The sequence below is a fragment of the Marmota monax genome, unplaced genomic scaffold (genome assembly GCF_021218885.2).
Source record: "Marmota monax isolate L192 unplaced genomic scaffold, Marmota_monax_Labrador192_F-V1.1 WCK01_AAM20220418_F8-fsc00109, whole genome shotgun sequence".
NCBI lineage: Eukaryota > Metazoa > Chordata > Mammalia > Rodentia > Sciuridae > Marmota > Marmota monax.
This window is the reverse complement of record NW_026695229.1, coordinates 5,442,979-5,467,812: the sequence shown is the minus strand read 5'-3', so window position 1 is coordinate 5,467,812 and position 24,834 is coordinate 5,442,979.

The following is a 24,834-nucleotide window of genomic DNA, read 5'->3' as shown; positions in this document are numbered from 1 at the left end:
TTCTGGCTTGAGAATCACTCTGAATTGCTTTCAACGGTCCTTTAGTACAACCGTGGCGCTATTGTCTGGCGACACTGGCAATGGTGTAAAGGTGGGCATGAAGTCTGAGATGGGATTCAAAAGGAGATTCCCAGGTCCACCAGGTCCAAGTCCATCTAGGCTAATCAGTGGCACAGGCGCAGAACGCGGTGCCAAGAATGCATTCACAGCCTCTCCCACTGTAATTTTCTTTTAGTAGTTATTCAGTGTTTTCTTTTATAAACTAAACAATTCACAGATTTTTGCTACATCATATTTTGTTTTCAGCTAGCCTAAATTCTCAGGTATGTATCTTTTTCATATGGGTTTCATATGGGTTGGACTTTTCTTCTGTTCTGTTATATAAATGTATCATTTTTATCTTAATACAATTAAATGTAACAAATATGATCCTTAAAAAAGGAGTTGGAACGATGGTTATTATTGCTGTTGATTACCTGATAGCATCAGAACAAAATATCATATGAAAAAGAGGACTACGGTAAACAAAGAAAATAAATTTATTTAAAAAGAGTGCTACAAAGGTAGATGTAACTGTGACCACCCACAGAACAGGCCCAGCGGCCTGCTGAGGGGCAGAGCTGCCCCCCACCCCCCGCGCCTGCCAGGTAGGTGGAACTGTGACCACCAACGGAAAAGGCCCAGTGGCCCGTGGAGGGGCAGAGCTGCCAGCCACACCTGCAAGGTAGGCCGGCCTGCGACCCACCAGCAGAACAGGCGCAGCGGCCTGCTGAGAGGTAGAGCTGCCCCCTCCCCCCGTGCCTGCAAGGTAGACGGAACTGTGACCACCAACAGAACAGGCCAGACCTGCAACCGACAGACAGAACAGGCCCAGTGGCCTGTGGAAGGGTAGAGCTGCCCCCCCCCCGCGCCTGCAAGGTAGGCGGACCTGCGACCCACCGGCAGAACAGCCCCAGAGGCCTGCAGAGGGGCAGTGCCGCTGCCTGCGCCTGCAAAGTACGCAGAACTGCGACCACCGACAGAACAAGCCCAGCGGCCTGCAGAGGGACAGAGCCGCCGCCCATGCCTGCAAGGTAGGTGGACCTGCTACCTACCGGCAGAACAGGCCCAGCCAGCCTGCCGGCATTGTAGGCACATTGCCCCAATTGGAGGAGGGGCAGAGACGCCGCCCGTGCCTGCGAGGGAGACTTTGCAACTATACAAGACCAATATAAATATATAGAGGGAAAACTCAATAGCACAACAGTTTCACCAAGCAGAAAGAAACGCAAACAGTATGAAGAGACAAGGAAAGAAAGGACCACAAGCAATGCAGGTCAACTCAACATTAGAAGAGGTAATAGCTGCAGCAGATGGAATGTCAGATAAAGAATTCAGGATATACATGCTTCAGATGATCTGGAGTCTCAAGGAAGACATCAGACAGCAAAATCAGACAATGAAAGATCACTTCAACAATGAATTACATAAACAAATCCAAGAAGCAAAAGATCAACTATACAGGGAGATAGAGGTTATAAAAAACAAACAGAAATCCTAGAAATGCAGGAAGCAATAAACCAACTTAAAAACTCAATTGAGAATACTACCAGCAGAGTAGAACACTTAGAAGATAGAACATCAGACAATGAAGATAAAGTATTTCAACTTGAAAAGAACATAGACAGCTCAGCAAGACTGTTAAGAAACCATGAGCAGAACATCCAAGAAATATGGGATAACATCAAGAGACCAAATTTAAGAGTCATTGGGATACAGGAAGGGACAGAGTTTCAAACCAAAGGAATGAGCAATCTATTCAATGAAATAATACTAGAAAACTTCCCAGACTTGAAGAATGAGACAGAACCCCAAATCCTAGAAGCCTACAGGATGCCGAATGTGCAAAATCATAAGAGACCCACACCTAGACACATTATACTGAAGATGCCCAACATACAGAATAAGGAGAGAATTTTAAAAGCTACAAGAGAAAGGAAGCAGATCACATTTAGGGGTAAGCCAATCAGGATAACAGCTGATCTTTCAACACAGACTCTGAAAGCTAGAAGATCCTAGAATAACATATTTCAAACACTGAAAGAAAATGGGTTCCAACCAAGAATTGTGTATCCAGTGAAATTAAGCTTCAGGATGGAAGATGAAATTAAAACCTTCCACGATAAACAAAAGTTAAAAGAATTTGCAGCTAGAAAAACATCTCTTCAAAACATCCTTGGCAAAACATTACAGGAGGAGGAAATGGAAAATAACAATGAAAACCAACAGTGGGAGGTAGGACAGTAAAGGGGGGAAAAATAATCAAAGAGGAAAACAAACCATGTTTAGTAACATAAATAAACAAATATGGCTGGAAGAACAACCCATATCTCAATAATAACCCTAAATGTTAATGGCTTAAACTCACCAATCAAGAGACACAGGCTAGTAGAATGGATCACAAAACAAGACCCAAAAATATGCTGCCTATAGGAGACGCATTTGATAGGAAAAGACATATATAGGCTGAAGGTGAAAGGTTGGGAAAAATCATATCACTAATATGGACTTCGGAAACAAGCAGGTGTGTCCATACTCATAACAAATAAAATAGATTTCAAGCCAAAGTTAATCAAAAGGGATAAAGAGGGACACTACATACTGCTCAAGGGAACCATACACCAACAAGACATAAACAATCATAAATATATATGCCCCAAACAATGGTGCAGCTATGTTCATCAAACAAACTCTTCTCAAGTTCAATTGTCTAATAGACCACCATACAATAATCATGGGAGACTGCAACACACCTCTCTCGCCACTGGACAGATCTTCCAAACAAAAGTTGAATAAGGAAACTATAGAACTCAATAACACAATTAATAACCTAGACTTAATTGACATATATAGAATATACTACCCAACATCAAGCAGTTACACTTTTTTCTCAGCAGCACATGGATCCTTCTCAAAAATAGATCACATATTATGTCACAGGGCAACTCTTAGACAATATAAAGGAGTAGAGATAATACCATGCATCTTATCTGATCATAATGGAATGAAACTGAAAATCAACGATAAAAGAAGGAAGGAAAAAGCATACATTACTTGGAGAATGAACAATAGGTTACTGAATGATCAATGGGTTATAGAAGACATCAAGGAGGAAATTAAAAAATTCTTAGAGATAAATGAAAACACAGACACAACATATCGGAATCTATGGGACACATTGAAAGCAGTTCTAAGAGGAAAATTCATTGCTTGGAGTTTATTCCTTAAAAAAAGAAAAAACCAACAAATAAATGATCTCATACTTCATCTCAAAATCCTAGAAAAAGAAGAGCAAAACAACAGCAAAAGAAGTAGAAGGCAAGAAATAATGAAAATCAGAGCTGAAATTAATGAAATCGAAACAAAAGAAACAATTGAAAAAATTGACAAAACGAAAAGTTGGTTCTTTGAAAAAATAAACAAAATCGACAGACCCTTAGCCATGCTAGCAAAGAGAAGAAGAGAGAGAACTCAAATTACTAGCATACGGGATGAAAAAAGGCAATATCACAACAGACACTTCAGAAATACAGAAGATAATCAAAAATTATTTTGAATCCTTATACTCCAATAAATTACAAGATAGTGAAGGCATCGATAAATTTCTTAAGTCATATGATCTGCCCAGATTGAGTCAGGAAGATATAGACAACCTAAACACACCAATATCAATTGAGGAAATAGAAGAAACCATCAAAAGCCTACCAACTAAGAAAAGCCCAGGACCCGATGGGTATACAGCAGAGTTTTACAAAACCTTTAAAGAGGAACTAATACTAATCCTTTTCAAGCTACTTCAGGAAATAGAAAAAGAGGGAGAACTTCCAAATTCATTCTATGAGGCCAACGTCACCCTGATACCTAAACCAGACAAAGACACTTCAAAGAAAGAAAACTACAGACCAATATCTCTAATGAACCTAGATGCAAAAATCCTCAATAAAATTTTGGCGAATCGGATACAAAAACATATCAAAAAAATTGTGCACCATGATCAGGTAGGATTCATCCCTGCGATGCAAGGCTGGTTCAATATACGGAAATCAATAAATGTTATTCACCACATCAATAGACTTAAAAATAAGAACCATATGATCATCTCAATAGATGCGGAAAAAGCATTCGACAAAGTACAGCATCCCTTTATGTTCAAAACTCTAGAAAAACTAGGGATAACAGGAACATACCTCAATATTGTAAAAGCAATCTATGCTAAGCCTCAGGCTAGCATCATTCTGAATGGAGAAAAATTGAAGACATTCCCTCTAAAATCTGGAACAAGACAGGAATGCCCTCTCTCTCCACTTCTGTTCAACATAGTTCTCGAAACACTGGCCAGAGCAATTAGACTGACGAAAGAAATTAAAGGCATCAAAATAGGAAAAGAAGAACTGAAATTATCACTATTTGCAGATGACATGATTCTATACCTAGCAGACCCAAAAGGCTCTACAAAGAAACTATTAGAGCTAATAAATGAATTCAGCAAAGTGGCAGGATATAAAATCAACACGCATAAATCAAAGGCATTCCTGTATATCAGCGACAAATCCTCTGAAATGGAAATGAGGACAACCACTCCATTCACAATATCTTCAAAAAAATAAAATACTTGGGAATCAACCTAACAAAAGAGGTGAAAGACTTATACAATGAAAACTACAGAACCCTAAAGAGAGAAATAGAAGAAGATCTTACAAGATGGAAAAATATACCCTGTTCATGGATAGGCAGAACTAACCTCATCAAAATGGCGATATTACCAAAAGTTCTCTATAGGTTTAATGCAATGCCAATCAAAATCCCAACGGCATTTCTTGTAGAAATAGAGAAAGCAATCATGAAATTCATATGGAAAAATAAAAGACCCAGAATAGCAAAAACAATGCTAAGCAAGAAGTGTGAATCAGGCGGTATAGCGATACCAGACTTCAAACTATACTACAGAGCAATAGTAACAAAAACAGCATGGTACTGGTACCAAAACAGGCAGGTGGACCAATGGTACAGAATAGAGAACACAGAAACCAATCCACAAAACTACAACTATCTTATATTTGATAAAGGGGCTAAAAGCATGCAATGGAGGAAGGATAGCATCTTCAACAAATGGTGCTGGGAAAACTGGAAATCCATATGCAACAAAATGAAACTGAATCCCTTTCTCTCGCCATGCACAAAAGTGAATTCAAAATGGATCAGGGAGCTTGATATCAAATCAGATACACGCCGTCTGATAGAAGAAAAAGTTGGCTACGATCTACATACTGTGGGGTTGGGCTCCAAATTCCTCAACAGGACACCCATAGCACAAAATTTAATAACTAGAATCAACAAATGGGACTTACTCAAACTAAAAAGTTTTTTCTCAGCAAAAGAAACAATAAGAGAGGTAAATAGGGAGCCTACATCCTGGGAACAAATCTTTACTCCTCACACTTCAGATAGAGCTCTAATATCCAGAGTATACAAAGAACTCAAAAAATTAGACAATAAAATAACAAACAACCCAATCAACAAGTGGGCCAAGGACATGAACAGACACTTCTCAGAGGAGGACATACAATCAATCAACAAGTACATGAAAAAATGCTCACCATCTCTAGCAGTCAGAGAAATGCAAATCAAAACCACCCTAAGATACCATCTCACTCCAGTAAGATTGGCAGCCATTAGGAAGTCAAACAACAACAAGTGCTGGCGAGGATGTGGGGAAAAGGCTACACTTGTACATTGCTGGTGGGACTGCAAATTGGTGCAGCCAATTTGGAAAGCAGTATGGAGATTTCTTGGAAAGCTGGGAATGGAGCCACCATTTGACCCAGCTATTCCCCTTCTTGGTCTATTCCCTAAAGACCTAAAAAGAGCATGCTACAGGGACACTGCTACATCGATGTTCATAGCAGCACAATTCACAATTGCAAGACTGTGGAACCAACCCAGATGCCCTTCAATAGACGAATGGATTAAAAAAATGTGGCATTTATACACAATGGAGTATTACTCTGCATTAAAAAATGACAAAATCATAGAATTTGCAGGGAAATGGATGGCATTAGAGCAGATTATGCTAAGTGAAGCTAGCCAATCCCTAAAAAACAAATGCCAAATGTCTTCTTTGATATAAGGAGAGTAACTAAGAACAGAGTAGGGACGATGAGCATGAGAAGAAGATTAACTTTAAACAGGGATGAGAGGTGGGAGGGAAAGGGAGAGAGAAGGGAAATTGCATGGAAATGGAAGGAGACCCTCAGGGTTATACAAAAGTACATACAAGAGGAAGTGAGGGGAAAGGGAAAAATAATACAAGGGGGACAAATGAATGACAGTAGAGGGGGCAGAGAGAGAAGAGGGGAGGGGAGGGGAGGGGAGGGGGGATAGTAGAGGATAGGAAAGGCAGCAGAACACAACAGACACAAGTATGGCAATATGTAAATCAATGGTTGTGTAACTGATGTGATTCTGCAATCTGTATATGGGGTAAAAATGGGAGTTCATAACCCACTTGAATCAAAGTGTGAAATATGATAGATCAAGAACTATGTAATGTTTTGAACAACGAACAATAAAAAATTTTAAAAAACGAAACAAAAAAAAAAAACAGTGCTACAGCAAACAAATACACACGAAAAATGGGGAGGGGGAGACAAAATACCTGAAATTTCTATGTATCAACTTTTTACTTTGTCTCTACAAATACACCGCTTGTTTTTGAAAAAGCCACTTTATAAAAAGAACAGAATGTTTATTTCTTCTTGAAAGTGCTAACTCATCTCTGGCTTGAGAATCACTTTGAATTGCTTTCAAAGGTCCTTTAGTACAACCCTGGCGCTATTGTTTGGCGACACTGGCAATGGTGCAATGGTGGGCATGATGTCTGCGATGGAATTCAAAAGGAGATTCCCAGGTCCACCAGGTCCAAGTCCATCTAGGCTAATCAGTGGCACAGCTGCAGAATGCGGTGCCAAGAATGCATCCACAGCCTCTCTTTTACCAGCTCTGAATTCTGCTGCGTCTGTCACACTTCTTGGTATTTTTGCACGTTCCTTTCTCCTTCCTCTGGAGTCTAGACACTTCAGGGCATGAGCAGAAAGTTTTGGTGATGGAATGGATGAATGAGATTCTGTTTCCAGAAATTGGACAAAAAGTTCTGAAAAAGAACTCTTCAGCCCAGGTTGCTCATTTGGTGTCACAGGTGTGTTGGGGACACATTGGGATCCTCCTGCAAGCCATCCTGTCATCCACTTAGTAACACCACCATCATCTCCACTCAACAACTGCTCCATTTCCTCCTTTTGAATGACCAGGATGCTTCCCATTAACGTTAACACTTTGGGACACTGATTTTTCGGTGTCTGGAAATGCCCAATGAACAGGTTTCTCATTAGGGCTTTGTCCACTTTTCCTTCGGTGCCATTTTCTGAGTTCATCCATTCCTTTTGGGCATCGTCCAATATTTCTCCTGGGAGCTCACTTTGTTCAATCTGTTTTTCCTTTTGATGTAACTGTTGTGTAGGTCTGGTTGCTGAATCCAACACATGGTTGGCTTTCTCCAAGCATTCCTGTAATAACAATGTCTTTCTAGATTTTCTGCCTTTTCCTTCCATTCCGATGTATGTTGTCTTTCCTTTTGTAATTCAGCGGAATGCATAGATTTTTCTTCTTGTTGGGAACGCTCTAGAACCTTTTGCAGGTTAGTGAGTGACAGGGCATACTGCTTTCCTTGTTCCAGGTAGAGCGAAAGCTGGAGTGCGTTCTCATCCCTCTCTTGGGAGAGGAAACACACCTGTTTCTGCAGGGACTCTACCTGCACACTGGCTTGATGACTTGCATTAGAAGAGGAGAGCAGCTTTTCCTCCAATAGTGTGACTTTCTCTCTCAGGTTCCTCTCTCTCTTCTCCGCAGCCCCAATCTCCCGGCTGTAAGAATCTTCTGATTCTAGAAGATGGCTCCTCAGGCTTTGTACCTCCTGCTTCAAGTGTAATTCTTTGTCACGTAAGTGTTGAACCTCTTGCTCTAAGGTCCGTTTGGCCATCTGTTGGTGCTTTAGAGACAAGGTGACTTGGTCTTTCCCCTGCTGAAATAGGATGGTCTTCTCCTGCATGGATTCAAGTGCTCTTAAAAGCTGACTTAAGTCCCCAGCCTTGCCATCTTCTTTTTCTAGTAACAGCTGCTCAAAGGCAAGAGCTTGCTCCTTCATGGACTGGCACTCGTACTCTTGTTCTAGCAGGACCACAGAGAACTTCAAGTTGGTCTCTTGTAATGCTTGATACTCCATTTCCTTTTCTTGGGATGTTTCTGCCATTTTTCATTTTCCCCTTTGAGTTGAGAAATGACCATTTCTAAAATTAATATCCTCTCTTTTAGGTTGGTTATTGCTTGCCTCAACAACTCGTTTTCATTCACTTTGTCAGTGAGCTTTTCATTGGAAGAAAGAAACTGATCACTTTGGACTTGGATGAAGAGGTCTTTCTCCTTCAGTAAAGTTTTTAACACATCTTGTTCTTCCTTGAGCTGTTTAATTTCGGAATCCATTTCTTCATGTCCTTTGTTTTCTCTGTCTGTGGCAGCAGCAATTGCATCAGACAACCTGTGGTTATTTTCCTGGAAGCATCCTAATGGTGGCCTCTTTTTCATGCAGTGACTGTCTCAACTCTTGGACCTCTGCTGACTGGGAGGTATGTGATGACGCAGCCAAGAGCTGGGGTGGAATCATATCAAGTTTTCCTGAATAAGTTTTAGCCTGAAGAGCTTGTTGTGGGATAGCTTGAGTGAGTTGACCAACTTCATCTTCAGACAGCTGATCAATCTGGTTGGTTAAAAATCTACTCTTTTCATTTACAAGTTGAATTTCAAGTTCCTGTTGTTGGTTTCCTTTCCCTGCTTGTACAGTTTCATGGTTACACAGGTCCTGTTTTTCACTTCCGTTTTCTATACGAAGACTTTTAACTTTTGTTATTTGGAAACTATCAGAATTGTCTGCTGGAGTGTTGTGTGTGTCTTCCTTCAACTGGGCTTTTATTTGTTCACTGGTTTTCTGCACATTCCCAATTTCCTCCTCTTTCTGCTCCATCACAGAAGGCTGCGATTGACTCCATTCCAGCTTCAAGGTTTCACACTGTTCCATTATTTGTTGCTTTTCCACACTGAGCTGCTCTTTTTCTCTCTTCAAGACCTCTGTGTCATTTTGTGCCAAAGATAATTGTTTGTTTATGTCTTTTAGTTGATCCTCAAGTTCTTCGATCTTCCTGGCGGACTCTAGTTTTTCAGTTTGTAGAACCTGAATCGTGTTTTGCAAGTCACAGATTTCAGACTCATCAGTCACTGTTACTCCCGAGTCACCTTGCTGTAACTGATTTTCAAGTTTTTTAATTCTTTCTTCAGAGGCATTTAGTTCCTCTCGATACCGGCGACTCATCTCTGCCAGTTTCTGTTGATGTACATTCTGCAAAACTGCAATTTCACCTTGATGATTATCAAGGTCTTGATTTCGGATTTGTTCAAGCAGCTTAATAGTATTTTGTAGTTGGCAGATTTCACTTTGATCTGAATTATGTGTTGCCTGTGCCTGAGCAATAGTGCTCTGATGGCCAACTTCGAATTCGAGTCTTGAAACTTCAATTGACAGTCTGTTGATTTCTTGTTGTGCTGAAATGATGTCACTGAAGTCCATGTCATCACCGGGAAAAGCTGAACCATGACTGATGTCATGACTGAATGAAGACGGGGCAGTGGTTGATGGTACACTACCAGCTCCTGAATGCAGTGGTTGGGCAGCTGACTTCAGTTGAAACAACTCATCCGCTAGGTCATACTGTCTTGCTTTCAGTTGCCTGATTTCGACTTCTTTCTGTGCCAGTTCATTTCAGTAATTGGCAGACTGATGTTGGATCCTTAGCTAGGATGCTGCATACCTTTCTTCCAGGTCAGCACAATAGTTTTTAAGTCTTTCATTGTCATATCTGATCATCCATTTGGTATCTTCAATGTTCTTTCTCCAATAACTAGGTAAACCTGCTTCTACATCCTCGAAATCATCGAGAACCTCATCCTTGGGGACCTTGGACTTATGGCTGGTGAGGGAAGCCAAGCTGTCCCCCACCTGACCCAAGGATTGGCCCAAGCTGGAGCCTAGGCCTCTAAACCAGGATGACATCTCCCCAATTTCAGTGAGCCATCAGACCCACTCTGAAAACCACCTCTGTCTCTATCCACCTCTGAAAAACACCTCTGTCTGTATCAACCTCTGAAAACCACCTCTGTCTCTATCCACCTCTGAAAACCACCTCCTACTCTGTCCACCTCTGAAAACCACCTCCGTCTCTATCCACCTGTGCTCTGAAACTCCTGGAATGCTGGGGGGTCAATTATGACCCAAACACTCAGAATTCCACGCAGGGTGGGGCTCATAGCAACTGTTGCTTTCTGCCTAGAAATGCAGAGGCCTGGCCTGGGCTTGTGCCAGTGACTAGCCACCAGTGGCCCAGTCACCCCCGGGGGGCCTGGGCTCCTTCTCTCCACTTTCCACCCTTGGGCTTGGGTGACTTCTAGCCCAGTGTTAGCAAATTTTTCCAACTGGCAGGCTGCTCCTGCCACCTGGGCACTGGCTGCCATATCACCCCTACCACATTCTTAATGATAATAAACTTGAAACTTTCCCACTAAGATCAGGAATAACCAAGGGTCTCCTCTCCTACTATTTCTTTTTAACATCTTACTGAGTTGCTAGCTAATGTCATAAGACAAGAAAATGAAATTAAAGACAGAGAAATGGGAAGCAAGATAACCTTACTTGGTAAGGTGTCTTCTACTTAGGGAACATCTTATAATCTTTACCATATTCTATGTTGGTCATTAATATCTTTACAGCAAAAGTTAGGTTACATCCAACTTCTTCTAGTGTCAAATCAGTTTGGACCCCTTCCTAACATGCTGAGTTCACATAACTTGTTATGTGAGAAAGGTGTCAAAACTGATATATATTTGTAGTTTCAGGTGGACTCAATATATTTTTCTTTTTATTTGTTGCTGAAGCTTGAACGCAGTGCCTCAGGTGTACCTGGTGAGCACTATACAACTGAGCCCTAGGCCCAACCCCACAACTGATTTTTTTTTTAATGGGTTGGGAGTATATCTCAGTGGTAGAGCCCTTGTCTACTAGATATGCAGTCCTGGGTTTATTCTCCAACACCAAATAAGATGACTTTTTTGTTGATTTTATATTTTTTAATACATGACAGTAGAATCAGTGTAGTAAGAATTACAATTCTTACTGCACATATAGAGCATAATTTTTATATCTCTGTATATAAAGTATGGTCACACCAATTCATGTCTTCATACATGTACTTTGGATAAGGATGTGGATCCCATTTCACCATCATTTCTAACCCCCTGCTTCCTCCCTTCCCCTCCCACAACTATGCCCTATCTAGAACTCTATTCTCCCAAGCATCCCCTCCCTACCTCATTATGGTCAGTCACCTTATATCAGAGAAAACATTCAGCATTTGATTTTTGGGATTGGCTAACTTCACTTAGCATTATTTTCTCCAATGCCATCCGTTTACCTGCAAGTGTCATGATTTTATTGTCTTTTATTGCTGAGTAATATTCCACAAATGGTGCTGGCAAAACTGGAAATCTATATGCAACAAAATGAAATCAAACCCCTATCTCTCAGCATGCATTAAACCCAACTCAAAGTGGATCAAGGACCTAGTACTTAAACCAGAGACTCTGCATCTAATTGAAGAAAAAGGAGGCCCTAATCCTCATCATGTGGGATTAGGCCCCAACTTCCTGAATAAGACTCCTAAAGCACAAGAATTAAATTAACACCTTTAATTTAATTGAGTCCATCAATAAATGGGATGGACTCAAACTAAAAAGTTTCTTCTCAGCCAGAGAAACAATCTGTGAGGTGAATAGAGAGCCTACATCTTGGGAGCAATTTTTTACCCCTCACACATCAGATAGAGCACTCATCTCTAGAATATACAAAGAACTCAAAAAGGTAAGCACCCAAAAAACAGATAACCCAATCAATAGATGATCTTTTTAAAGAAAGAATGATTTCATAAGGGTAGTATCAATCATTATATATAGATTTTTAAATAAATTATGAAATGTATTGGATACTATTCTTCTTAACCACACTGAAGGCAAGAATGTAAATGCAGATTCCCAAATCAAACCATCACCAATTAACAGGGAAAGGCTGGGGAGAACCATATTGAAGATCAGAGACTCCTTTTTCACATGTATGCCTTGTAATCCTAATGTGCTTTTGTTATTTGTACATTGAGATGCACTTGCTACAAGACTAGACTTGACTTATTTATAAGACTATGGTTTATATGACTGACTTATTTATGAGACTGGGACTTCTAATTTTTTATATAAATAAGTCCTAATCTTATTTATTTATTATTTACTTTAAGCATAGCTTTCAAGCTATAATTTAAAGCTGATGTATACAGGAAATGTTGCTTTTCTCGTATTTTCTCTGAAATATCAGGCTGTCTGCTTTACCTGCTAACTTGGGAAAGCCTGTGGAGCACTGATGCTCTCTGCTCTGTCCTGTGCATCCTGTGGTTACAGGCAGCATGTAGTGGGTGCTCTGGTGTGAGGTGGCATGGCACTGCCCTGGCATATAGAGCTGGTCCATCCAGAGCTGAAACCTAGGGGCAGCAAGTTATTTTTTATTTTTCCAAACACACCCTTCCTTGCTGAGACTAGGGCCTTTCCTGGACCCCTGCTGGGGTGTACCTGAAGCCTGCACAGGGGAGCCTGGATTCTACCCAACTGCTCTAGTGAGTCAGGTCATGCATTTCTTCATACTGCAGCTTCATGGAAGCTTCTATTCAAATAACATTCTGAGCTAGGTTTGGGGTTTGAAAAGCAAGATATGATTATTAATAAAAAAGGAATGAAAGGAACAAGATGGGAGGTAAAGAACCTGTTAGCCAGAGAACAGTGTACCAGCAGTAGTCCCTCCCAGTGACCTGCTTTCCAACAGCCATCAGGAGGAATTGCCTTGGTTTGTTCTCTCCTTGGGTCTGGAGGGAAGCAAGCTCTCCATGGGAGATAGTGTGTCTGGCTCTGGTGCTCCACCCTGAGTTCCTGATCTCTACTTCTCTCAGGAGCCCTGTCTTTCTGTTTTTTATTGCTACAATGGAAGACCACAGACTGGGCAATTTATAAAGAAGAGAGGTGTTCTATTTAGTTTATTTTTTAATAGTTCTAATCAGTTATACAAGACAGCAGAAAGCTTTTTGATTCATTGTAAACAAATGGAGCACAACTTTTTGTTCCTCTGGTTGTAAATGATGTAGAGTCACACCACATGTGCAGTCATACTTGTACCTAAGTTAATGATGTCCATCTCATTCACTATCTTTCCTAGCCCCATTTCTCCTCCCCTTTTCTCCCTCCCCTTGGCCCAATGAAAGTTTCTCCATTTTCATCCCCTTCCCCATTATTTATCAGCATCTACTTATCTGAGGGATCATTTGGCCTTTGGTTTTTCAAGATTGGCTTACTTTTCTGAGCATGATATTCTCCAACTCCATCCATTTAGTGCAACTGCCATAATTTTATTCTCTTTTAATGCTGAGCAATATTCCATGGTGTACATTTACCACATTTTCTTTATCCATTTATCTAGTGAAAGGCATGTAGGTTCGTTCCACAGTTTACTTATTGTGAACTGACCTGCTGTAAACATTGATGTGGCTGTGTTACTACAGTATGCTGATTTTAAGTCCTTTGGCTATAGACTGAGGGGATGGTTAGCTGGGTTAAATGGTGGTTCCGTTCCAAGTTTTTCAAGAAATCTCCATACTGCTTTTGGTATTGGCTCTACCAATTTGCATTCCCACCAGCAGTGTGTGAGTGTACCTTTTTCCCCACATCCTCAGCAATACTTAATTTTGTTTCTATTCTTAACGGCTGCCATTCTGACTGCTTTCTGTCATTGCTTTAGATGTTGCACATTTTTTTTATATATGTAATTGTTGATTGATTATATATCTTCTTTTGAGAAGTGTCTCTTCAGGTCCTTGGCCCATTTATTGATTGGGTTATTTGTGTTTTTGGTGTTAAGGTTTTTGAGTGATTTATATATCATACAGATTAGTTCTCTATCTGACATGCGTGTGGGAAGAATTTGTTCCTAATTAATGGGTTCTATATTCACCTCGCTGATTGTTCCTTTTGCTGACAAGAAGCTTTTTACTTTGAATGCATCCCATTTATGGATTGTTGATATTAATTCTTGCACTATCGGAGTCTTATTAAGGAATTTGTGGCCTAATCTGACATCATGGAGATTTGGGCCTACTTTTGCTTTTAATAGTCACAGTGTCTCTTGTTTAACTCCTAGGTCCTTGATCGACTTTGAGTTGAGTTTTGTGCATGCTGAGAGATAGGGTTAAATTCCATTTTGTTGCAAATGGATTTGCAATTTTCCCAGGACCATTTGCTGAACAGGCTATCTTTTTTCCAATGTACGTTTTTGGTGCCTTTGTCAAAGATAAAATAATTTTAATTATGTGGGTTTGTCTGTGTATCTTCTATGCTGTACCATTGGTCTACAGGTCTATTTTGGTGCCAATACCATGCTGTTTTTGTGACTATTGCTCTGTAGTATAGTTTAAGGTCTGGTATAGTGATGCCACCTGCTTCACTCTTCTTGCTAAAAATTGCTTTGACTATTCTTGGTGTCTTAATTTTCCAGATGAGTTTCATGATTGCTTCTTCTATTTCTATGAGTAATGTCATTGAGATTATAGTTGGAATTGCATTAAATCTTTATGGTGCTTTTGGTAGTATGGTCATTTTGACAATATTAATTCTTCCTATCCTGGAATAAGGGAGTTCTTTCCATCTTCTAAGGCCTTCTTTAATTCCTTTCTTTAGTGTTCTGTAGTTTTCCTTGTATTGGTTTTTTACTCCTTTTGTTTGATTGATTCCCACGATATTTTAGAGTTTTTTTATGCTATTTTAAATGGGGTTGTTTTCCTTTCAGAAGAAAGGAAATGCTGTTGACTTATGAATGTTGATTTTGTCTTCTGTTACTTTGCTGAATTCATTTACTAGTTCTGGAAGTTTTCTGGGTCTTGTAGGTAGAGAATCATATCATCTACAAAGACTTCTTTACCTATCTCTATCTCTTTAATTATTTTTGACTGTCTAATTCCTCTGGTCAGTATTTCAAGAACTATGTTAAATATAAGTGGTGAAAGAGGGTATCCCTATCTTGTGCCAGTTTTTAGAGGGAATGCTTTCAATTTTTCTCCATTTAGAATGTTGGCTTGGGGCTTAGCATAGATAGCTTTCATGATGTTGAGATATGTTCCTGTTATCCTAGTTTTTTTTTTTTTTTAACATGAAGGGGTGCTGCATTTTGTTGAATTCTTTTTCTGAATCTATTGAGATGATCATATGATTCTTATCTCTAAGTCTATTGATATGATGAATTACATTTATTAATTTCCATATGTTGAACCATCCTTGCATCCCTGGAATGAACCTGGCTTGATCATGGTGTACTATATTTTTGATATGTTTTGTATTTGATTTGCCAGAATTTTACTGAGGATGTTTGCATTTATGTTCATTAGAGATACTGGTCTGAAGTTTTCTTTTTTGGATGTGACTTTGCCTGGTTTTGGAATCAGGGTGATTTTGGCTTCATGGAATGAGTTTGAAAGTGCTTCCTCTTTTTCTACTTCCTAAAATAAATTGAAGAGTACTGGTATTAGTTCTTCTTTTAAGGTCTTGTAGAACTCAGCTGTGTGTTCATCTGGTCCTGGGCTTTTCTAGGTTGGTAAGCTTCTGATGGTGTCTTCTATTTCATCGCTTGAAATTGATCTGTTTAAATTGTGCAGATCCTGATTTAATTTGGGCAAATCATATGACTCTAAAAATTTGTCAATATCTTTCATTTTTTCTATGTTTATTTCTATTTTATTGGACTACAAGTTTTCAACATAATTTCTAATCTCTTCTGTATTTCTGTCGTGTGTATTGTGATATTTCCTTTTTAATCACGTATGTTTGTAATTTAAATTTTCTCTCTCCTTCTCTTTGTTAGCATAAGAAGGCCAAGGGTTTTTCAATTTTATTTATTTTTTCAAAGAACCAACTTTTTGTTTTGTCAATTTTTTTCAATTGTTTCTTTCTTTTCAATTTCATTGTTTTCAGCTCTGATTTCAATTATTTCTTGTCTTCTACTGCTGTGGTTGTTGATTTGTTCTTTTTGTAGGGCATTGAGATGTAATATTAAGTCATTTATTTGTTGACTTTTTCATCTTTTAAGGCATTAACCCCATGCAATGGACTTTTAGAACTGCCTACATAGTGTCCTGGAGATTTTGATATGTTGTATCTGTGTTCTCATTCACCTCTAGAATTTTTTAATATCCTCCTTGATGTCTTCTGCAACCCATTGATCATTCAGTAGCATATTGTTTAATCTCCAGGTGTTGGAGTAGCTTTTATTTCTTATTTTATCATTGATTTTTAATATCATTCCATTGTGATCTGATAGAATACAGGGTAGTATCTCTACTTTTTTATATTTGCTAAGAGTTGCTTTGTGGCACAACATATTGTCTATTTTAGAGAGGGATCTTTGTGCTGCTAAGAAGAACATGTATTTCCGCATTGAAAGATGAAATATTCTATATATGTCACTTAAGTCTAAGTTAAAAATTGAATTAATCTGTTCCATGGTTTGTTTGTTCAGCTTTTGTCTGGAAGAACTATCCACTGGTAAAAGAGTTGTGTTAAAGTCACCGAAAATTATTGTGTTGTGGTCTATTTGACTCTTGAATTTTAGGAGAGTTTGTTTGATGAATGTAGATGCCCCATTATTTGGGGCGTATATATTTATAAATTTTAAGTCCTTTTGGTGATGGTTCCCTTGAGTAGTTTGTAATGTCCCTGTTTATCCCTTTTGATTAACTTTCGTTTAAAGTCGATTTATTTGACTTGAGAATGGAAGCCCCTGCTTGCTTCCACAGTCCATATGAGTGGTATGATTTTTCCCAACCTTTCACCTTCAGTCTTTGGATGTCTTTTCCTATAAGATGAGTGTCTTGGAGGCAGCATAATTTTTGGTCATTATTTTTTCATCCAATCTGCTACTCTATGTGTTTTGATTGGTGAGTTTAAGCCATTAACATTCAGGGTTATTATTGAGACATGATTTGTATTTCCAGCCATTTTTGTTCATTTTTGGTATTTAATGCGACCTCATTTCTCCTCTGATTTGATTTTCCTTTACTATAATACATCCCTCTGCTGATTTTCATCATTAATTTTCCCTTCCTCTTTGTGGAATATTTTGCTGAGAATGTTCTTTAGTTCAGGCTTTCTAGTTGTAAATTCTTTTACATTTTGTTTATCATGGAAGGTTTTTATTTCAGTGTCAAATCTAAAGCTTAATTTTGCTGGATATAAGGTTCTTGGTTGGCATCCATTTTCTTTCAGAGCTTGGTATATGTTGTTCCATGATCTCCTGGCTTTGAGGGTTTGCATTGAAAAATCTGCTGTGATATGAATTGGTCTCCCCCTATATGTAATCTGGTTTCTCTCTCCTATGGCTTTTAAGATTCTATCCTTATTCTGTATACTAGGTGTTTACATCATAATGTGCTTTGGTGTAGATATGTTGTAATTTTGTATATTTGGTGTCCTATAAGCCTCTTGTATTTGGTTTTCTAATTCATTCTTCATGCTTGAGAAATTTTTTGATATTATCTCATTGAAGAGATTGGGCATTCATTCCTTTGGTTTGAAATTCTATGCTTTCCTGTATTCCAATAACTCTTAGCTTTTGTCTTTTGATGCTGTCCCATAATTCTTGTATGTTCTGTTCCTGGTTTCTTACTATCTTTACTGTGTGATCAACTTTATTTTCCAGATTGTATATTTTGTCTTCATTATCTGACATTCTTTCTTCCAAGTGATCTAGTCTGTTGGTTATGCTTCTATTGTGTTTTTTATTTGGTTTACTGTATCCTTCATTTCAAGGATTTCTGGCTGTTTTGCTTCAGGGTTTCTGTCTCTTTCTTAAAGTAATCTTTTGCTTCCTGTATTTGCTCTCTTATGTGTTTCTTGAAGTGAACAATTTTTGCCTATATTTGTTCATTAGGTCATTCTTTAATTCACAGATCTGAACTCCTTCTCTGACATTTCATTAACTTTGCTGTCCATGGGATATGTTATTTTAGTATACTGATTTGTTTGGGGGTTCTTTCTTCCCTTGTTTTTCATGTTGTCTATGTGTCTTTCTTCCCTGCAGTGTGAATTTGGTATATTACAGTGTCTACCCTATATTTTTGTAGTATCTGTGCAGATTGTCTGTACCTCACCTTGATTTTGGGCTTCTAGACCCTGCTAGTGTCACTCAATGTATCCTACTGCATCTAAAGTTCGTGGCGGGCAATAACCAAGGTAACTCAGGATAATATTTGAGGTGCCCAGAGATGGAAACAGAGATGGGGCTGAAAGAGTGGGCCTCACACTGTTTTGGGGATGATTTCTCTGAGATACAGCTGCTTCTAGGACCTGTCTTTTGTCAAAAAGTTAGAGGCTACTTCATGGGGAAGGCTATATCAATGATTGCAGTTTACCAAGTTGGAAGTGGGTTAGGCTTGGGCTCCCAGGTGGGGGCAGGCAAACTCGGACCTATCCTGGACCTGGGTCCTGGGCAAGTCAGTGTGGGCGGATCTGGGCCACTGGGCTTGACCTCCCTTGGTAGTCTGCTTGTCCAAAGAGGCAGCCCTGTGCAGTAGGCTGGGCTCCAGCAGGTGCCTGCTGGTGGAGGGCCTACTGTGAGCCTGGGTCTTGCAGGCCAGTGTGGGTGGATCCCTGTTTAGTTCTTTGCCCTATTTCATTTGTTTTGCTTTGTTATTGTTGTTGTAATTCTGTTGTTAAGTTTTTTGAATTCCTTGTATATTTGGGACATAATCTCCTATTCAGGGGTAGTTAGCAAAGATTTTCTCTCAATTTGTAGGTTCTTTCGTTATGCTTTAATAGTTTCCTTTGGAATGTAGAAATTTTAAATTTGATTCCATCTCTCTTTTTGATTTTTTGTTTTATTTTTTGAGTTTGGGGGGTTTGTTTAGGTAGTCAGTGTCTTGTGCCAATATATTGGAGTGTTGGGTTTATGTTTTCTTCCAGAAGTTACAAAGTCTCTGGTCGAATTCCTAGGTCTTGGATCTACTTCAATTTGACTTTTGTGCAGAGTGGAAGTTCAGGATCTAGTCTCATTCCAGTACATATGGATATACAGTTAATCATTTGTTAAAAAGGTTACCTTTACTCCAATGTGAATTTTTGGCACCTTTGTCAAGAATCACAACTGTATCTGTATGGTTATGGGCCTGTTTTTTTGTCTTCTATTCCATTGGTGTTCCTATCAGTTTTGATGCCAATACCATGTTGTTTTTTGTTACTATAGCTCTAAAGTATAATGTGAAGTCAGGTATTGTGATGCCTTGTTATGGTTTAGATGTTAGGTATCCCCCAAAATCTCATGTGTGATACAATGCAAGAACATTTAGAGATTAAATGATTGGGCTGGAAGAGGCTTAAATTAATCAGTGCATTAATCCCCTGATAGGAATTAAATTGGTGGTAATGGTAGACAGGCAGGTGTGTCTGGAAGAGGTGGGTCTCTGTGTGTATGCCTTTGGGGTTTATATTCTTTCCTTGTTGAAAATTGCTTTCTCAATTTTCAACACCTTCTCAATTTCCTCCACCACACACTTCTGCCATGATATTCTGCCTTACAACAGCACCTGAGGAATGGAGTCACCCATCTATGGGCTAAGGCCTCTAAATCCATAAGCACTCAAATAAACTTTTCCTCTTAAAATTGCTCTTATCTTTTGTCACAGCAGAAAAAAGCTGACTAAAACATGCCTCCAGCACCCACTCTTCTTGCTGTGTCTTGCTTTGACTATTTTGGGTCTTTTATTCTTCCAAATAAATTTTAGGACTACTTTTTTTTAAAAAAGAATACCATTGGTATGTTGGTGGGAATTGCATTGAATGGGTATGTTGCTTTTGGTAGTATGGCCATTTGACAATATTAATTCTGCTATCAAAAAATATGGGAGGTCTTTCTATCTTCTAAGGTCTCTCTCTTTTTTTAATTTCTTCAGCATTCTATAGTTTTCATTGTAGAAATCTTTTACCTCCTCAGTTAGATTTATTTCCAGGTTTTTAGTTTTTGAGGTCATCATGAATGGGGTTGTTTTTCTGATTTCTTTTTCAGTATTGGAGTGTAGGCAAGCTATTGATTTATTAATGCTGATCTTGTATCCTGCTACTTTGCTGAATTTATTGATCAGTTCTAGAAGTCTTCTAGCAAAATTTTTTGGGTCTCTTGAATCATGATATCAGCACACAGAGATAATTCAACTTTTTTTTATGAGTATCACTTTAATTTTCTTCTCTTGCCTGTTGGCTGTGGCTAAAGTTTAAATAATTATTTTGAGTAAGATATTGGCTTTGAGTTTTTCATATGTTGCCTTCATAATGGTGAGATAAGTTCCTTCTATCCCTAGTTTCTCCAGTGTTTTTAACATAAATGAGGGCTGGATTTTGTCAAAGATTTTTTTTTTTTCTGTGTCTATTGAGATGATCAAGTGATTCTTGTCCTTAATTATGTTTATGTGGTGCATTATATTTATTCATTTTCATATGTTGAACCAAGTTTGTATCCCTTAGATGAAACCCACTTGATCATAATATACTGTCTTCTTAATATGTTTTTTAATGTGATTCGCCAATAGTTTATTTAAGGATTTTTGCAATTATGTTCACCAGGGATATTGGTCTGTAGTTTTCTTTCCTTTATGTATCTTTGTCTGGTTTTGGAATCAGGTCATCATAGATACCCTGTTATCAGTTGCATAGAATGAATCTGGAATGTTCTCTATCTTTCTATTTAATGAAATAATTTGATCAGAATTAGGATTAGTTCTTAAAAGTTCTGGTAGAATTTGGCTGAGAATCCACATGGTCCTGATTTTTTGTTGTCGTTAGAAAGATTTTACTTGCTGCTTTAATTTCATTGCTTGAGTTTTGTCTGTTTAGGTTTTCCATTTTCTAATGATTCAATTGGGTAGGTCATATGTATCTAGAGATTTTTCTATATCTTCTATATTTATCAGTTTATCAGAGTATAAATTTTGCAAATAGTTTATAATGATCTTTTGAATTTCAGAAGCACTGTCAAATTCAGGGATTTAGGATGCCTTGTTTTTATTTTGGAGTGTGGTGTGGTGGTCTGAGGTAGAGGTATTATAGTCTGATGTAGCACTGGTTGGCCCATGATGGGGTGGAGTTGCTGCCCCCTTTGGATTGCACACTTTGCAGGTTGTATCTTGGCACACTGGGTGGTAGCTGATGTCTGTGGGGTGCTCCTCTGTAAGACCCTCTGTGGGGTGTACCACAATTGCATATGCATGAGATTTGCTGCTGGCTGCTTGGGGGTTGTCCTTGGGAATTGCCTTCTGTGAGTCTGTGTATCTGAATGAGAACTGAATTAATTGACATCTCTGTAACTTGCAGTTGTGAATCTTCCAAGAGTTCCAGGGCACAAGAGCTGCTTCCCTAGTCACTAAGGTTTCACCAGCCAGTGCTTATTAGTCAGCCCAGAAATAGGAATCTACACTTGGAAGGTTCTGCATCTGTTGGCTGTTGGGTAAGGGGCACAGGGTCCAGGACTCAGAACTGTTGCCGACCACTGTGGGATGCTGAGCACCAGCTCCCACTTCTTTATAGTAGCATTCAGCTTGGTGAGTGCAACTGTGGGTTTTGTGACTGCAGGCTCTCTGTGGACAGACTGTGGCACAGAAACCCTGACCCTGGTTATTGCTATCATCATGACAGCTGTAGGATGTCAGTTCACTCATCTTGGCCTGAACTCCTGCAGAAGCTGAGTAGGAGTTAGCCCTCCCAGGAGTGATTTGCCATCAGGTCAGCTCCACCCCATTCTTCTTGTCCTTAATGAGGGGGAAAGGTTTTCTGTAGCCTTTAGCTAATGATGATTCCTCTCCAAATTTCTTCTAGATGGATTACTGAGATATCCCATTTCAGAGGTATTCCCTATGGTTTTATTAGTTGCTATCTGTAGGTGGGCAGATATTTATTTCCCCTAGGAATGTTGCATAGATGTAGCCTCTACAAAATGATTGCCCTTTCTAGCAGTTTTCAGACCACAATTTGGGCTAAGCTGTGTGATCTACTTCACTGTCTGTTGCTTCTGTTTCACTTTAACTTGGTTTACTTTTCTTTCCAATTATTGTTAGAGAAGTAGGCTAATGGGCATTTCCTCTCCCTCTTTCTCTGTTTGTTACCCTTTACTCCTCCCCCATCCTGCCCAGAGTTTGGGGTCAAGGAATCCTGTCTTATTTTCTGCTCTGGTAACCAAATTCCAAGTCCTTTCAAGTCTCAAGCTGTTTAATATTGAGTTTTAGAGTGTTTACTCTGTCATTCACCTCTCTGGTAAGCTATTCTTTCACTAGTTCATTTCTGGGCTGTGGGGGGGTTGAGGGTTGCTACTTACATCTGCTCCGCCATCTTTTCTCTCCAACATATTCTTTATTTAATAAGATTTTCTTGATTTAATAAGATTAAGACCTCTCCCTCCTTCACATTTCAAAAGGCATTATAAAGACACCCCTTTTCCTATCTTTTGTGGATCCTTCCATATTCTCTCTTAGAGTGTAATTATTAGTGCATCTATGTAATATTATTCATTTATTTTGGTTTAGGGTTTTTTAACATATCTTATATTTCCCCAATCAGAGAAAGGTGATTTATATGTAGTCTATATTTTATAAATACTAGTGGAATTGGATTAACTTCATATATCAGAGTAACATAGGAAACTGTTATGTGAACAGTTAATTTTCTAACATAATTTAAAAACATTTAGGACCCATCAGAATTATTGTGTATGTATTTAAAATTTTTTTAGATAGCAATTCTTGGCTCAAAACAAATCTATGAAAATTCCAATTGCTAAGAATGGGTTCCAGGAAATTCTTTGCAAAGGATTTTTCAGGGTATTTTGGTGCTCACAAAAGGGTTTAAAATGCTGACTTTTAGAAATTTGATGTTGGTGAGCTCTATGTAAGTTTGGGGGAACTTCCTTACATCTCCTAATAACTAGGAACATGTCTTAATAAACAAAATGGTGAATATACTAGAATTGCCAATCTTTTTATACCAGGAAGGAAATAGATACAACAAATAAAAATGGGATTGCTACAAGCCATTTCTTTACAGAGTCAATATAAGTTTTGATGTAAAATTTATCTGGCTAGCCCTAACAATATTCTCTTTCCAAGTATGTGGTAGGACAAAAGAGAAATGCACATTTTAATTACTTTGCACCTCTTCAATTTTGTAGACTCCTACAAAAGGACATACATTTTTCAAATAAGAATAACACTTTTTAAAGAAAAAAATTTGGCAACATCAGCTTAATTTTGTAAAAATAGTCTGGAAGCATGATTTTCATCATGGCAAGCAAAGCCTGTGTGGACAAGGTTGTAAGAGCATATTTATACACCATTCAAGGTAAGTCATTATTCAGATAATATGTAAAGTTTTCTAATATATACTGAGAAACTCAGTGTTTAATTATCATGAAGTTTTGGTGTCTTCATTAAAAATTAATGTGTTTAACTTAGTGTCTATACAAATTTCAGAGTAGCTGTAAGATCCCTGTCCTCCAGAAATTTAGAAATTTAAATGGATAAAAGAATGCGGATATAACTGAATTTGTTTAAATAACAGAGGTGATAGAATAAATATTTTCCCCATTGGTTATAAACGGACATGTTTATTGTGGATCTGAGACTACTGATAAATTTACAGCAGAAAAACTATGAATCCTTCTAAAAGGATAGACACTTTGGAGATATAGGATTGCAACTCTGAGTTCTTTGAGACAATGAGTCTGGATTTATATCACTGATATACTTTAGATCCAGAGTTTCCTCTAAAAGTCAGGTATAAAGGTTTGGTTCCCAACCCATGACATTGTTGGAAGGTGGTAGAGCTTTTAAGAGGCAGGGCCTAGTGGAAGAAAGTTAGGTTACTGGGAGTGTGCCCTTGAAGGGCATATGGGGCTCTGGGCACTTCCCCCTCTCTCTTACTCTTTCTTTGCTTCCTGAATGCCAGGAGGTGAACAGGTCTCCTCCACCATATGCTCTCACCACAATGTACTGTGCTGCCACAGGCCCAAAACAACATGATCAAGAAACCATGGACTAAATATTCTGAAACTGGGTCAAACTAAAACTTTACTCCTTTTAGTTGTTATTCTCAGGTATTTGACACAACGACAGGAAGCTAACTAACACAGAAACCAATATCTTCTGTTATAGTATCAGGTACCTGACCACTCTGCCATGACTTTGTTGGCTTATCTGTGAGTGGTTTACTGTTGAATAATGTCCACACTAGTAGAGAACTCCTCCTGAGATAGTTGAGTCAAAATAAAAACATGTGGCTCATGATTCCCCATTCAGTGCTAATTCCTTGGAGCCATTAAAACATATTATTTATGTAGCAGAATCTGGGGAAGCTGGTTTTGTGTGATCTGTTACTGAAACATAAGGTCCTAGAGGGCAGAAACATTATGTTGTCCTGTTATACCTAGAATTGTTCAAACCAAATAACATACTAAATGTTCAATAAATATTTGGTTGAATATTATTGAATTATGAAAATCTACTCAATGTCTTCAATTTAATAAAA